The sequence below is a fragment of the Uloborus diversus genome, chromosome 6 (assembly GCF_026930045.1).
Source record: "Uloborus diversus isolate 005 chromosome 6, Udiv.v.3.1, whole genome shotgun sequence".
NCBI lineage: Eukaryota > Metazoa > Arthropoda > Arachnida > Araneae > Uloboridae > Uloborus > Uloborus diversus.
The window spans coordinates 41,485,469-41,503,089 of record NC_072736.1 but is presented as its reverse complement, the minus strand read 5'-3'; the positions used below and the strand labels follow the sequence as shown (position 1 = coordinate 41,503,089).

The following is a 17,621-nucleotide window of genomic DNA, read 5'->3' as shown; positions in this document are numbered from 1 at the left end:
TGGTTGAGGCAAAAATTTGCATAAATCACTTGTTCCTTAGCAGTTGTCAGGCAGTGTACCTTAGCCATATGTAGTAAAGTACAGAGTGTTTCATATTGTATGGGACAAAAATCTACACAAATGAACCTTATGGGGCAAAATAAACAACGCATGCGAAGCTTGTAAGAACTTAATATAACTATCTGAAATTTGCAGTGAAACTATAGCTTTTTAAATTTCTTAGATTTTTTTTATGAGTGCCCCTTCCAGTGACACGACAAACATGAATGCGATAATTCAATCCCAAGCACACTCGTAATAGATTATACTTTGTTAACGATTTTAGAGGCTATATTTAAAAAAAATGGTAGCATGTTGCTTCGAACTGATGTGATAATTCCTCCCTCCAATCGTCTTCATTTGCAGTGTGTCTATGCTGCGACGGTTGTTGCGAGGAGTTATGATGGTCAATTCGAAGCGGCATGATTCCATGTGTGCGCCGGATATAAACCCCCTCTCCTTGCCCCCCCCCTCCCAAAAAAAAAGCTTTAGTTATTGCCTCCATTTCCTAAATACTTACATGCTTGACACTTCACAGTGACGTTATTTGATTGGCATTGAGATAATTGAAAACAGCGCTATTTTGTAATGAAACGTTTTGGAGGTTCAAAACTTTTCTGATTTTCACTATTTCGACCTAATTTAATATTAATAATCCCATATTTAGGAAACAATTGATGTCCTCAAAAACTAGTAAAGGTCTTAGTCTCAAAAACTCCTCTTTATGTAACAACTTCACGTCTATGGTATAACTGCGGGTTTAAAACGTCACTGCTGCGCCGTGTAGGAACTGTAGCAGACGAAAATCCGATACTACACTGTATAATAATACTTGCTTTTATGTGACTTGTAAACTCTTCTTTTTATTAAAAAAAAGAGAGCTTTTGGAAGTTTTTAACTAAGAAAGGCGTTGTAAAAGAATGATGAACGATTCATTTAATACACAATATACTCTCTTTTTAATCGTATTTTCATGGTTTTAAACCTCTTTGCATCCTTATCAGAAACATGATGAAAACTCAAATTAATACTCAAATAAAACAAATATTTTTAGCACTACTAACACTGCATAGTTGGTCAAAATACCCGCAGACCGACAGCTGAAGTACCGTTGCCAAAGCATGAATACGGTCCGTTTAGTTACAAAATCATAAAATAAGATATTGACGTATTCGAAAACAAGTCAATATCTTATTTTTCAGCTTATTGAGCAAGAATCAAAAGAAATACATTTATCTTGCAAATCGTATTGAAAAAAAAGATAAAGCTATTTCTTAAACATTATTTCAGCAATGGTGAAATCGTCAGATTTCATTGTAGAAAAAAAACGAAACGTAATTGATCTATGGAAGGCAGAACGTCAACAAAAATAATGGGCAAAAATTGGGAAACAAATAGTTTATGAAATCAGTAAATCGATAATTCTATGACAAACAAAATGTTTGCGACATCCTTTAAAAAACAAATGTACAAACAAATATTTTTATTTTGCTATATTTCTTTTATCGGTATGGGGGTGGGGAGTAAAAAACTCTGTGAAGTTGTTCTCAGAAAAGACAATCTGTCCAATCCAGCCGTTTCAAAAGAATTGCTTCTTCAAAGCTAGCATAATAAAATAATTCTGAAGTTTTATTAAGTTTCAATAAAATATTGCAATACTTAAGTAAATTTAGGAATATCTAAGACCCCAAATCCATAATCTAAAAAATGTAACTGATTTGACTTTTCAGGAGCTTGTTAACTTTTACTTCCATAATTCTCTTTCTATCTGAAACTACAAAGCATAAGTGGAAGAAATAATTTCCGTATTTGTAGACCTGTATCCATGACGGATTCGGAGCTATAAATTTCGCTGCGTTAAAACTCCAGTTACGTTAAAAAAAAAAAAAAAAAAAAATTGAATTGTGTCATCTTGAATCCAAATTATGTTTTTCCCAATCACGAGTGTGTGTATGTAGATGTGTGTGTGGGGTATATGTGTTTGTGGGTAGGGGTATGTGTATGTGTGTGTGTATGCATGTGTGTTTGTGTCTGTGTGCAGGCATGAGTGCTGCTAGTTGTGTCTACGAGTGTTTGTGTGCGTGGCAGCGGGGTATGTGTATGTGGGCATATGCATTTGTGTCTGTGTGCAGGCATGAATGTGTGGGTAGTTGTGTGTATGTGTTTGTGTGTGTATGTGTAGGTGTCTGTATGTATGCGTGTGTGTATGTGTTTGCGTGTGTAGGTGTATGTAGGTGCGTGTATGTGTTTGCGTGTGTGTGTAGGTGTATGTGTGTGTTTGTGTGTAGTTGTGTATGTATGTGCGTGTGTGTAGGATAAGGATGCAACCTGGAGACGGTTTTCGCTAGAGGAGCAGCATCGTGAGGAGCCGGTCGACAGTGATGCTGCAGAGGGTGCTGGTGGGAAAATAAAATGATAGCTCGCCAAAATTGTCAAATGAAAGCAATAAGCAATCGTGATTGCTCAAAAAAGAAAAACTAGTATGTTGTGGCTATCACGAAACTTTCTTGCATAGGAATTCTGATCCCTCCTCATGTATGACGAGAAAGTAATAAATATTTCCAGCAGAACTAAAATTACGCACATAAAAGCTTGACGATCTGAATTTCCTAATCATCGCAAAAGCAAAGCAAAGAGCGAAAATTGAAAGTTATTTTAAAAGCCTTGCTTGAATTAATTACAAATATTTTATTTGTTTCCAAACATAAGATGGCAACAGTTAAACATTTTAAATCAGTGAAATACATAGACTAATAATAAGAGTAGACCGAGCTATGGCAACCCTTTTGCTGCTCATAAACCAAACCATGTGAGTGGATATCCTAGCAACAGCGGGCGTTGATCGAAGCAGACGATCAACTCGAGCGAGAAATAAAATAAATAGAATTGATGGAATTCGGAAGAATTAGCTTTTATGAAATCCTATTTGTAAATTTGTTATTCTAAGTTGTAAATATTTTGTTAATATAGTGAGTTTTTCGTTTAGATAGTACTGTGCATTTTCTTTAGTCAATTTCAATAACTCTCTAATCAATTAAATATGCAAACGTCCAAAAAGAATCGGCAAACGGTAAGATTTTTACATACAATTTCAATTTAAGATACCAATTAGTACATTTTTGCGTTAACGCAAAACGTTTACGCCATTCCGTTCACGCCAACGCTGACGTAGGATTTCCAAATGAAATAAAAGTTACTGAAAACTGTGATCAAAAACTAACTACGAATGTCAAAATAATGCATCACTAAAAGAAAAACAGTTCAATCTCTGCACCTGGAAAAAAAATTATAATGAAAACACATTACGTCTTAAAATACATGTCGAGTGCCAAACTATAGATAATGTTGCCATCTAGCAACCATGCTGCCAAAGTTTTCGCCAAGCCTTTCCACTAGTCACATGATGTATCCATGAACCAATTTTTTTCATCAGCAAGTCTGAGAAAGCTCGGTCTACTCTTATTCGCAACTCCAACGAACTATAGGGGGCACTGCAGTCACTGTCTAATGGCGGAATTGAAAACTAAAACAAACGCATGTGGTAGCGAAGAAAATGCTAAAAGTGTTGTGATTTTGTTCGTATGTATGATTTTTTCGCTTTATTCGTTTGAAAAGATTTTTCAAAGTCTTGTGGATATTCTGACCCATATAGAAAGAGATTAGAAACCAAAAAGTATTACGAAAGTAAACAATTAATGCAGAACACACAGTAAGTTGTTCTGAAGCAGCCATTTTCACGATGTTGAATTCGGAATTCATAAATTTTTGGTTCGCTTCGAACGGCATTTTTATTTTGTACCGTTTTTTCTATACATTAGTACATATTAAGTTCAGTTTCGTGACATTTCCAGCATTTTTTGACATTTTTGTCACATAGTGCACATACGTGGCAGACTATCAAGAGTAACGTTTAACACTAGATAATTTATTTCTATGACTATATGATTGGATATCTAAAGAAATCATGCATTTAATTCATTCGTCATGGAACCTGATATGCGAAATCTTGTCAAGATACATTATTCTTTCACGCAATTTTAAAACCATAATCTTATAAACAGATTTTTGGCGAACTTTTATTTTTTATTGTTCAAATTCTTAACGTTCTTTCTGGATTTTTCAATCTGTTCTGCGATAAATATTTTCAAGAAAAGTTATTTGCATACTTTCTATTTCAGTAGGATACTGTAGTAACAAAGGTTATTTAAATCATTTATGTGGAATTAGGTTAAGAAAAAGTGTCCATAGTCAATGTTGTTAAGTTCGTTTTTTTTTTCATCGAATTGAAAAACTGATATTTATTCAAATTCACTCAGAACAAAATAAATAAAATGTGTACTCACAGTTTATATATGGTGGTAGTTTTCTTTTCAGTTGATTGACCATTATTTCTTTTTACTTATCGAATTCTGTAATCTTACTATCATTTTATTCCACTCATGATAAAAATTAAAAATGGTTTAACTAAAAACGCGAAAACTCGCCAAGGCTACTTTGCTTGCACAATACTAAAACTACTATAATCCTAAACAAATTTGGCGAAACCTTTCAGCTGAGAATAAAAGGAGTAAGGAAAATTCTTTCTCGGTTAAACATTTTTCATTTTGTTCTACGATAATAAATTCAAGAAAATATTTTGCATACTGTCCATTCCAACTAAATGCTGCTGTAAAATATGATTAGTTAAATTAATTTAAGATTAAAAAAAACTCATATTCTTACAAATTCATACAAAACAATAAAAAATTTTACCTGGTATAACGTTATCCAATTTTGTTAATCCAGAGTTTTCTTGTTTACGCTTCCACCATTTAATACTTTTTTGAAAGAAATAAGAAAAACTAACATTATTTTGAGGAGCTCGAGAATACTACTAAGGGACGAATTAATTTCTGTAGCTGAAAGCAAACTAAGACACATCGATTGCGTTAATAAATACTCAGAACAAACTGCCTGTGTTTACGTCAACAGACACACGTGATGCGCAACGTGGCAATGTTTTAGGTGTAGACGCAGTTTTATAAATCACCGCAAGGTAGCGTATTCGAGCGCTGGAGTTCCGAATTATTAGTCTTGGTGAAATAATATTTCTAATCATTTCCCAACAATTTAAATCACGCGAAATACGCAGACGACAGTTTATTACGATTTATCCTACAACGGTATTTTTATGACTTTAATTCCAAACAATATCCAGGAGAGAGTCCCTGAACCCCTTCTTGCCAATGCCATCGAAGATCGTCAAAAATTTTGAATTTTTAGAGCTTCAATTTTGAAAAAATCGCCGAGGAAGATTTCTTTGAATCCCATACATTTTTAAGATTCCATTTCCAAAAAAACTTCCACATTAAGACAACAAAACCTCACCTCTTCCTAAGATCACTAAACATTTTTAAACTGCAGTGGCTCCCAAAAGTGTTCGTACACCTACGACTTTCAATGAAATAGGCCATTATCCATTGGTTAGAATTAATATTTCGGAATAGGTATTATATTATAAGATCTATGATCTATTTTTAACAAAACTACATGAAAATTTTTAATAAAATATTAAAACATAATTTTTAAAAAATCAAAAACCAACAATTGCCGGAAATTTTATCTCACAAAAGTCTTTGTACACTTTGAAAAAATGTCAAAAAATTACTAAATAATCTAACTTTTTACAAAATTATTATTTAGTAGAATATCATGCAGTATCAACAACACCATTTAAACGTCTGGGAATAGATTTCAGTTTCTTCTTTCTTTTTTTGTGCAATTTCTGAGTAAGTGTTCGACCGCACTTGGAGTCTTATTGTTTCTAGTTCGCTTTTCGTTTCAATGGCGTATTTTTGTAATCTAGCTACCAGATATCTTCAAATATGTTCCATCAAATTTAAATCTGGCGTTTGAGGAGATATTTCTAAGCTTAAGGACAATTTTTGAGGCACCAAACGCAAACGTGTGCTTCTTATCGTTATCTCGATAAAAAAACAAAGTTGTTTTCGATTACCAAATTTTGGGCTAATAGTTTAAAATTGTTTTTTAAAATATTTAAATGAACAGCATAATTCATTATTTCATCAAAAAATTCCAAATTTCCAAGTCCTGATGCTGTAATGCACCCTCACACTAGAACACCTTCACCGTCCTGTTTAACTGCTTCAACTAAGTTCTTAAGATTAAATTCCTCATTTTTTCTTCTATTTACAATTATACAACAATTTAACCCAAAATGTTGAATTTATTTTCATCTATAAGTAAGACGTTGTTCAAAAACGCTTTTAGCTCATTTATCATTGATTTTGCGACGGAAAGCGTAATCTTACTGTTTTTCGCACGAACAAGAAATTGTCTGCAGGAAGAGATCCCATTTAATCCAGCTAATCAGAGAACTTGGCGAACAATTTTAGGTGAAAATTAAACGTAAAATGCTTCATTTAATTCTGCAGAAACTTTTTCAGCACTCAAATGTGTGTGTTTCATATTTTTTTTAACTTTAAACTTTCGATCACGCACTGTTAATTTTGCCAGTTGACCTTTCTTACCTTGTTTTCGGTCCGATTCTTGTCTTTAAAGCAATTTATCAAGCACTTCACTATAGAATGGTATAAATTACCTAATTTAGAGATATTTCAAACCAATTTATGGCTACTGTGAGGGGAAAAAAATCAAATTTCGAATCGTGTTTTTTTTTCTACACATACCTGCCATTTTAAAATAAGTAGTATATTAAGGAATAAATAGACAAAAAATTAACGGCAAATGACTTTACAGTGTCATTACAATGCAAAAATAATAAAAAAAACACATATGATAATTTTAATCATGAATTTATTCGAAAATATTTAAGTGTACGATGACTTTTGTGGCGCATTTGTTCTCTTTCTTTTCGTTTTTTGACAACTTTCAAAAATAAAATCTGGCAATATTTTGAAAAAAACTACTGGGTTTTATTTGGAATGGCAGAGGAATGGTGTGAAAAAAAATTGGACTTCATATTCAAATTCAGTTTTGCGTTATTTTGGTTTTACTACAAAATTTCAAGGTGTTTGCACACTTCTGGGAGTCACTGTATGTTTTTGGAAATTGAATATGAACATATTTCTGGGAAGTGGCGCATCCAAAAAAAAAAACTTTTCTGGGAAGGCTTTTCTAAATCGAAAAATATTTTTTGTTTTCTTCCTCCTTCATTTAATAATGCAAAAATATTTTTCAATACATTAAATCAAGTAGTTTCTGAGGCTAAATATTTATTCATTTATTTTATTTGTTCTAAGATAACTAACTCGCATATTGATATTCCAATTACTATGAAACGAAGAAAAGGGGGGATGCGTGAACATGCACAATACAGTTTTAAATTACCTTTATTTTAATCTCATATTCATTTTTAGTGAGGTCATTCAATAATCATTTCTTTATAGGTCAATGTCTTTATGAATGTCAAATGCTGGCTAATAACTGTTCCAATCTTTAGTGAGAATTCGGAGGGAGCCTCAGAAAATAAAGTATGGCTTCCTCTCTCAACGAAAAAGGTTTCTCTAAATAAGATTTCTGCAGCGCCGGAAGTGCTGATGAGCATGATCCCTTTTGTGCTGTGTTAAGACCATTTAAGCCCTCTTAAAAAGTAGGAGTGCTCCTAACAAAAAATTACTCGTATATTTAAGAATTGGAAAGTGATTTGTGACTATTTGCCGATCAATAAGCAGTAAAATATTTTGTTCAACCTTGCCTTGCTTAGAAAAGTTTAAATACTGTTTTCCTCTCCGTGATTTTCGTTTTGGGTGGGGGGGGGGGGGGGAGAATGGACTGTTTTGTAGTTCTGGGAGGGGTTTTAACCCCAAACTCCTCCCGTAGCTGCGCCACTGTTTCCGAGAGAGTTTTGAACCTCATGCCTTAATGTCTTTAAAGAAGGCCTTCAATTACGTTTTTAGGACTTCAATTTCAAACAAATCCGGGGAAGAGCCTCCGAGCCCGAGCCCTTTCCCTAACAGCAATGAAAATCCTCTAATATTGTGTTTTATGAAGCTTCAATATCGATATGTTGAAGGATAACTCCTGACCTCATCCCTTCCCTTAACGCCACCAAAGATGGTCAACCAACGCATTTTTAAGACTCCTATTTCGAATAATTTCCGATGGAAAGTTTCGAACTATGTATCGTCCCCCAACGTCATAAAAGATGGCTTATAACTGCGTTTTCATGATTTCAATTTCGAAAAATTTCGGGAGAGAAACCCCCATGTCCTTCTTTCTTTATCTTTCAACGTCATTCAAAGATCATCTAAAATTGTGTTTTTGGAACTTCTATACCGAAACATTTCTGGGGAAAAGTTATGAACCCCATGTCTTCTGCTACCTCATCAAAGGTGGTAGGTGGCCTATACAACTGCGTTTTTAAGACTTCAACTTCGAAATTTCTTCCGGGGGAAAGCACCCGAACCACCTTGTTTTTAGCATAACTAAATATATCTAAAATTACGTTTTCAAAACTCTAATATGAAAACACGATTGTGGGAAAATCTTCACTCTTCGAGTCATATACATTATTTGAAAAAGAAAAGAAAAAACGTCATGTTTCAGTTCTTAAACTTTTTTCAAATTTTATTTTCATTAGTACCTCCCCCCCCCTATGATGCATTAATCATTCGCCGCCCCCCTCCCCCCCAACAGTATCGTCTGGATCTGCCACTGCACACACACAACAGACATTTTTTAAAATATGGTCAAAATGGACTCAGCACACCTCAAAATGTTCGAATCCGTCAAAATTCGAAATTCAAAAATTTGCACGAATCCAATACTTTCTTCTATATATTGGATATAGAAGAAAATAAGAAATGCGGAATAGTCTAGTTGCGTTACGAAAGGTGAAGTGTTTAAACAGTCTTGGTGATTAAAGGTATTGAAAATTTTTTATGGGAGAGGGGGATGGGGTACACTTAATGACTTAAATTTAATTTCTAAATACTCCTTCTCTATCCCTTGCCCCATTTATTGCTCACATTCCCTGCACTTTCAAATCCTCATTGAAAGTTTGAAAGCATTCAATTTAGAAAATAAATTTAAAGACTGTTTTATCAAAGATAATATTCACTATGGGAATAATAAGCAACCAAAACTAAAGCCTCTAATAAATACCAAACCTTGCCCTGTCCATAAATATTAATAATGTTTAGGAAATCTATCACTGTATAGTTAAGTTTATATTTCGAGGTTATTTTTCGACCTTTCCCAGATCAATGCACGTCGAATTCTTATGGGCTTTCAGTTATTCTTAATGCATATGTATGGATTTACTAAGTGAATATCAGTTCGTCAGAGAACATTTGAATTCAGCCGGGACGTCTGAATGTATATCGTAGGTTTGTGTATGAATGGAAAGACTGCTCATTATACGTTGAGGGATAACATAATTCATTCTAAGCTTCAAAATTTTCTTAACTATCGCTTAGATTTATGAATAATCTAGTTTCACAGTGTGCATCGAATTGCAAAACTATAAAAATATACAAATGAGGCAGAAAGTTTTGGAATTACGTCTTACTTACAGATAAAAATGAATTCAAAATTTTTGGTTAAATTGTTGTATAATTGTAAATAGAAGAAAACATTATAGGAACTTAGTCTTAAGAACTTGTGTTGGACCAGTTAATCAGGACGGTGAAGGTGCTCTTGAGTGAGGGGGCATATCAGCATCAGGACTTGGTAGTTTGGAATTTTTTGATAAAATAATGAATCAGACTATTCATTTAAATATTTTAAAAACCAATTTTAAACACTTAGCCGAAAATTAGGTTATCGGTAACAACTTTGCTTTTTTTATCAAGATAACGATAAAGAGCACACGGCTTTCAACGTTTGCTTCTAGTGCTTCAAAAATTGTCCTAAAATTTAGAAAATATCCCTTCAATCTCCAGATTTGAACTTAATGTAACATATTTAGAGATATCTGGAGGCTAGATTACGAAAATACGGCTTTGAAACGAAAATAGAGCTTGAAACAGTAACACTCGAAGTGTAGTTGAACACATACTCAGAAATTACGCAAAAAAGAGAAAGAAAAAAGAATGAAATTTATTCCCAGACGTTTAAAAGGTGCTGTTGATATTGCGTGATATTCTACTAAATAATAACTTAATAAAAAGTTAGATTATTCAATAATATATAGACATTTTTTAACGTGTACGAAGACTTTTGTGAGATAAAATTTCCGCCACTTTTTGGTTTTAGATTTTTAAAAAATTAAGTTTTAATATTAAAAAAAAATCACGTAGTTTTGTTGAAAATCGATCATAAATCTTATAATTAAATACCTATTCCGAAATATTAACTCTAACCAATGGATAGGGTCCTATTTCATTGAAAGTCGGAGGTGTACGAACACTTTTGGGAGCCACTGTATATCGTGAGTTAAAAAGGCGATGCATGTTTTGATGATTTATTAATGAAAATAAATGTATATATTTATGTTTTTTATTTCTGCAGTTTAATGATTTTATATAAACCATCCTTCTGATAAATTGTTCGATGATCAAAATATTACTTTCGACAATCATCAACAAATTAAGAACCCAAACAGAAAAAAATTGTTTTTTCAAGACTATTTGCGGCAGAATTTCAAATGTGCCAGTATTACATATAGGTATACATTAATATTCATCACCATTTAAAAAGGCGCTGCATATTTTGATGATTTATTAATGTAAATAAATGTATATATTTATGTTTTTTTATTCTGCGGTTTAATGATTTATATAATACAATTTTCCGGTAAATTTTTCGATGATCAAAATAATACTTTCAACAATCATCAACATGACCCACCAGCAAAAGTTTTTGTAAAAAAAACAAAGAAAGAAAATTTAGGATCCACTTGAAAACATGTTGCTTTCAAGGTAGTTCTTAAAAGGATTAATCTTTATTTGTATACAGGCGTCTCTCGTATAATACGGTACTTATTCAAAACGGTTTCGATATTACACGGTACCAAATTTGCGATTATTTTAACACGGTTTCGATATTACACGTTACGAGATTTGAACTCAATACTTCATGGTTTTGATATAACTCGAATGTTATATTTTAAAACATGGAATTTTATTTTTGTTTAATACATTCTGTTAATAGTTGATAACTCTAATAAGTTTCTACTTTGTTTTTATGAAACTTGGTTTCGATATAACACGGTACACATCCTTTGATTTACATTCTTTCTAAGTCTCGTATGACACGGTTTCGATATAACACGGAACACGGTTTCGATATAACACGGAACACGGTTTCGATATAACACGGAACACGGTTTCGATATAACACAGAACACGGTTTCGATGTAACACGATACATCTTAACCTGATTTTTTTCATGCACATGCATAATTAGTATTAAAAATTAGTAAAAATGTTATTTTGAAAAAGTCTATAACACGGTTTCGATACTACATGAACGAACTAACCGTGTTATACGAGGGACACCTGTAGTTTTATTGAATTACCCCTTATGTGTAATAAATGTATTTAAAGATTATGCGTAATCTAAAACAGAAGAGTGTGACTAATCAGCAAAAGTGTCAGTAAAAAAAAAAAAATCGACAAAGGATCCACTTGCGAAAACGTTTCCGTTAAGGAAGTCAGTAAAATTATTAAAGTTTGTTGGTGTATTTATATTGGACTATCCCTTAGATGTAATAAATGTATTCGAAGATTAACTGCGTAGTCTGAAATAGAAAAAAATTAAATATTAATTGATAATTATGCGGCCCATCAGCAAAACATTTTGTAAAAAAAAAAAGTCGACAAAGGCTTCTTTTTGACAGAATTTTCTCGACCACTGATTTAGCAGTGTATTAACAGTCTCCCATGTATGGCAATAAAAAAAAGACAAAAAAAATGAGTATTAAAATTACAAAAGCTTAATGACCAGCTTAAATGATTTTAAAAAAAAGTCTTAAAACTCATCAAATAGCATGGAAATATCTTCCCCCATTTTTCTAAGTAAATTTTTCACCACTTTTACTGAATGTTCTTCTATGAAAAAAATATTAAGTTTATTGAAAAAGAGAAAATATTTAGTGCCTAGATATTTTTAATGATATTCATGCATTATGAAAAATACTTATCTTAAAGCGAAAATAAAACCGAAACGAGTTTTTTTATTTCATAAGCGAAAGCATATTAAAAATAAATGTACGCAGTTCGTAAAATGTTACTTAAAATGCTTTAAAAAGTATAGAAGGATGATTAATGATAGCTTTGCTCTCTGAAGACTGAGGAAATTTTTTAACTTTCTCCTACGATTTAAATATTTAAATATCACAGGTCGGAGTTCTGAAAGAGAAGCATAAGGAACGCTCAAAGCGAAATGGAAAACTAAAGTTCTAAAAGCAAAATTTAATGTTAAAAAAAAGGATTTTTTTTTTTTAGTATGCCTGTATTACATACAGAGTGTTTCACATTGAATGGTGTTCACTCAAATCACAAAAGAAGCACAATTAAAGCACCATCATTCAAATTTCGTCTTTTCTCATTCAACACCATTATAATATAACTTGCCGGCCGCCTTGTCCAGAGGTCAGAGAAATCTGACTGCGATGGGGAGGTCCCAGGCTCGAATCCTGGCTCGAGCATGGATGTACTTTCTCTCTCCTGTTCTTGTCCTTTCTTTGCGTGAATGTGTTGTTGGGCTATGAATGGTTACCTATCGAATAAAGGGATCCTTATGGCATGTGTCTGCTGTGGAAGTCGAACTTCACACCAAATTGCGGTACTGTGTAGGAAAAGGGAAGCAGCGCACCCTGAATTGCCAGTCCGACTGGCACGAGACAACAACAACATAATATAACTTTCACAAAAAGCCGAAACAAAAACCAAAACCACCATACCTCTTAACGATGAAATCGACGACAACAATGGAAATCGGCGCCTCTTTCAAATTTCGACACTATTCTCAACTCAATAACAAATTCTTTAACAACAAAGTCTCTGTGGCATTTCACTTCTGATATCAAACTGTTTACTACAATCACATAAGTCTCTAGGAAGTTTTGAAACCACCTTTACACAAGCGCACAAACGCCTGTGGTTTTTCACATGGTTTTATTCACAACACTTACAAACACTGACTAGCTGTTTGAAAGTTAAGTAAAGGAGATTAAACTGACTTCTCGCCAGATAATCGGCGTCTTGTCGTTAAATTTGAAGATTCGTTTACAAATCCGACGAAAAGAACAGCATGGTACAAGTTCCACATTTGGTTTACCTAGCCAAAAAAACAGATTTTGCAGCTTCAATTATATTTGTAATTTTTATATAGCAACACTAAAGATACTCCCAGTTACGAAACTATATGACATGACATCCCAAAGTCTCCCACGCCTACCGTTTGGGGGACTAAACCATCAGTTTTAGATATCGGTGAATTCCGACAAATGGGACTTCGGGTACAGTTAAGCACCGAAACTAAACATTTAACTAAGCATCCTTGACAGTCCGCCGTAACCCCCACGCTCGACAAGAGATTACGGAACTGCAGCTGGGGGCACTCACTGTTAATCAAAATTGTGATATCCACGCAGGATAAAAGAAGAAAATGTACTGCGTTTAGAAGGCACCAAAATAATATCGTTTATAGTAGTTCAAAAACTATTAGAATTAATTTCATTTCAATCAGGGAAAGATATTTTTTTTATTTTTACATATATGCATTTCACATCTTTACTAATAATAAAGCTGAAACCCTCTCTGTCTGTCGGGATCTCTGTGACACGCACAGCGCCTAGGCCGTTCGGCCGATTTTCATGAAATTTGGCACAAAGTTAGTTTGTAGCATGGGGGTGTGCACCTCGAAGCGATTTTTCGAAAATTCGATGTGGTTCTTTTTCTATTCCACTTTCAAGAACAAATTACCATAAGAAGGACGAGTAAATTACGAAATTATCATGACGAAGAACCGTAACATGGGCACAAGCCAATTGGCGAGAAAATTCACCATGCATTATTTGTAAATATACAGGCGAACCAAATGACTTTTTAATTTTCAACTACACTGTTTAAAATTCAGGAAGATTTTCTGGTAATTGTTACTGTAAAATTGCATCGCCGAAGCATCGCTGATTTTTACGGTAATTTATACCGGAGAAATAAGCGATCCCAGCGCCAATTGGTTGCTGCGGCCTACCGAGGATACCGTAAAATTTTACAGTAGCATTTGATTTTTACGGTAATAGTTACTGGCAACATGGATGCCAGTAACAATTACCGTAAATTTTCCGGAAAATTTTTAACAGTGTACGAACAAAGCCGTGCGGGTGCCACTAGTATAAAATAAAAGAAAAAATAAATTACAAACAGAAATGTATTTTATCCTGTCTATTTGAAAATCCCTGATTGAGTAGATGGGAGTAAAGGCATTTCGCACGAAACTTGATCAAGAACCTTTGCATAGTCGGTGTATCGAGTAGTGAGTGAAGCAAATTCAGGTCTACAGTCGGCCCCTTCGCTTGATTGGTCACGCTGAGTGCCAAAACATGCCGCTGTTGTGTTGGTCACCAAGATCCCTAAGCCTCCCTTTGTAATCCTTTTCTCTGGCATTATAAAAACGAAGCTCTTTAGCTTATTTTTTTCTATAGGATTTTGTTAAAGACAAAGCGTTTGTGCTTCATTTCTTCAGGACTTACTCCCATAATTCCGTTGGCCCCAAAATCCCCCTTGTGCTTTTTTCCTATGTGATTTTGTTAAAGACAAAGCAATTGTGCTTCCATTTCTTCAAGACTTTAGTTCTGTGATTCCGTTGGCTACCAAGATCCCCAATTTTCACCCCTTGCGACTTTTTTCTTTCGCATTTTATTAAACACAATCATTTGTCTTTAACAATTTTTCCTTTGGCATTTGTTAAGCGCCTGTGCTTCCAATTCTTCAGGGCGTACTCCTGCAATTCTGCTGGCAAAATTAATCCCTGAATCTAAATCTTTGCAATTTTTCGTATGTAATTTTCTTAAAGACAAATCGTTTGTGCTTCCATTTCTTCAGGGCTTATTCTTGTGATTCGATTAACCACCGAATTCCCTAAATGTGACCCCCTGTGATTTTTTCTATCTGATTTTGTTTCAGACATAACGCTTGCGCTTTCATTTCTTCAGAATTTACTCCTGCAAGTCCTTGGGAAATGAAGGCGACACCCTGAAGCAACTGATAACTGAAGTGCCCGAAACGGTTCCAAAGCGTAATTTATCACGATTGTGGTAGGAACTAAAATACCACAGAGAGCATCTATAGAAACTTATTTAGTTTTAATAAATTAAACTACAGTTTTACTGTAAGTTATTTACTTGTTTTAAAAATTCAAACTACAGCTTTACTGTTATTTACTTGTTTTAATAAATCAATCTTCACACGAGTGCTTTCTTTTTTGTCTCATTCAACACTCAAGTTTTGATCAGAATTTTATTTTATACTCAACATAGTTGTGAAATGAATGTTATATAACAACGCTCCAAATACTGCTAGGTTATTATAAGTTGAAACGCTCACAGACAGGTAAATAAACACTTTTGTACACGAAAGGTAAAATAAGAAATATGAACGTTTCATTGTACAAATTGCAGATACGTGTTTCTGTTTAACACGTGTCTGCAGTAACCTGCAATTAGTGCTACATGATGTTGCTATTTCATATTTTGCTAATAGACGGGTCTTGAGTCTTTTTTAAAAAAAATGTTGCAGCTCTATAAATGGTCTTCAAAACTTTTTTTTTTTTTTTTTCATAAAATGTTTTTAAAATTCCACTTGTTTTTGGTGAACATTAAAAAGTAAATGCAAAAACGTTTTCTCGGATAAAATGTATATTGGATGTTTTTTTTAAACGATATGGAAACGAAAAAAATAATTTAAAACAATTTTAGTTTTACTAGGGGTCTCTGGCCCCTGCTCGCTAACGCTCACCAACCCCCAAAGATTGCTTCGCAATCTTATTTGATTTACAAAGATTTAAATCGCGAATTAGAAAGAAACAGATTCAAACGCATTATAAGCTCTCTTTTGGATCAAAAAGCAGCCCTTCCCCATGTTTCAAAATAACTTGTACCAACTTGCAGAGCTAAGGGGCTAAGGGGCTCATGAGCATTGAAATACTGCAGTTTTGCACATTTGAAAACTTGCATTCATATTCGTGGTCTCTAGTACTATATTTTGCTCTTTAACTCGGAGCTTGAATTGATTTGAGCCTAAGATTTTCCGTTAAAATCGAAACCCTTCAAGTTTGTGAATAAGAAAGAAGAAATATGCGGGTCGAAGAGACGTACCTATGGCAACGCCAAATGGAACATCGATAATTTTAATAGAGATGAGATTATTCTAAATTGGGATTTTTAACGGCTTGTAACTTTTATTCCATTCTAGATACAAGTTTAGTTTTTCTACCGTAGATCGAGTTAGATCTGGAGTTAGAAAAGCCGCTCTTTTCAGTGGTGTCAAATAGAAAACTGTAGGACAGTTCCTTCGCTTTTTACTGATAGATTTAATAAAGAAAGTAGTACCTAAATTTTGTTAAGCCTAAAAAAAGGTCTGGCTAAAAACGCAAATAACTCCCACCGTATTTACGTTAGAGCATTGAAACAAATTGCGTAGAACGCGAAAGATTCTACCCTTTCCAACGACCTCCAGGTGCACACCCCCCGGGGCTCGAAGCAATTTTGTACAAAATTTCAAGGCTGTAGGCGTTATGGGGTCTCCTGGACGCACGTACGCCACAGACTTCCTTCCAGAATTTCTTTGTGAGTGTTTCTTTGTTGTGTCCATACTCTTATCTTCTTTATTAATAATAAAGCTGAAAGTCTCTCTGCCCAGATCAGTCTATCAGAATCTCTGTGATGAGCATAGCGCCTAGACCGTTCGGCCAATTTTCATGAAATTTGGCACAAAGTTAGTTTGTAGCATGGGGGTGTCCACCTTTAAGCGATTTTTCGAAAATTCAATTTTGTTCTTTTTCTATTCCAATTTTAAGAACATTTTCCCGAGCAAAATTAACATAAGCTGGATGAGTAAATAACCAAATTATCATAACGTGGAACTGTAACATGGGCAAGCCAATTGGCGAGAAATTCATTATACAGAAATTAGAAAAAAAATTTAGAAAAAAAAATAGTCTGAATTTACAGAAACGTAATGACTAGCAGTTCGAGGGAATTTTGACCCTAACTCCAGTCGATTAACCCTAAACTCCAGTAGGTAGCTTTCATTGTTGACCCCTTTTTCGTTTCTTTATTCTCCTAAAATGACAGTCTTACCAGTAAAACAGTTAAGTTACCAAACCCATCTCAAAATAAAGCATTTTCTTGCATGTCAAACATTACCAAAAAAATATTATCAAATTATCATGCCGTGGTGCGAGTTTCATTGTTGGTAACGTTGGAGCGTTACTCGATCAGTGATTTCACTATTATGTATATTAAAATTGGTTATATCCTAACAAATAAAAGGTATATTTGAATTATTTTGGAGTCTAAGATAGTCAAGAGAGGCTAATACGGTTGCCCCTAGAAAACCGATTTTCATTTACGGGAATTGAGACTTGGTTCGTTTTATTGCATTTTATGCCAG

At 33.8% G+C, this 17,621-nt stretch overlaps 1 protein-coding gene across 1 annotated transcript in view; it reads right to left on the bottom strand.

The window, feature by feature from the left end:
* The window catches only part of LOC129225183 (toxin-like protein 14), a 168,586-nt gene that overhangs the window by 16,051 nt on the left and 134,914 nt on the right, over window positions 1-17,621 (bottom strand). The window lies entirely within an intron of this gene.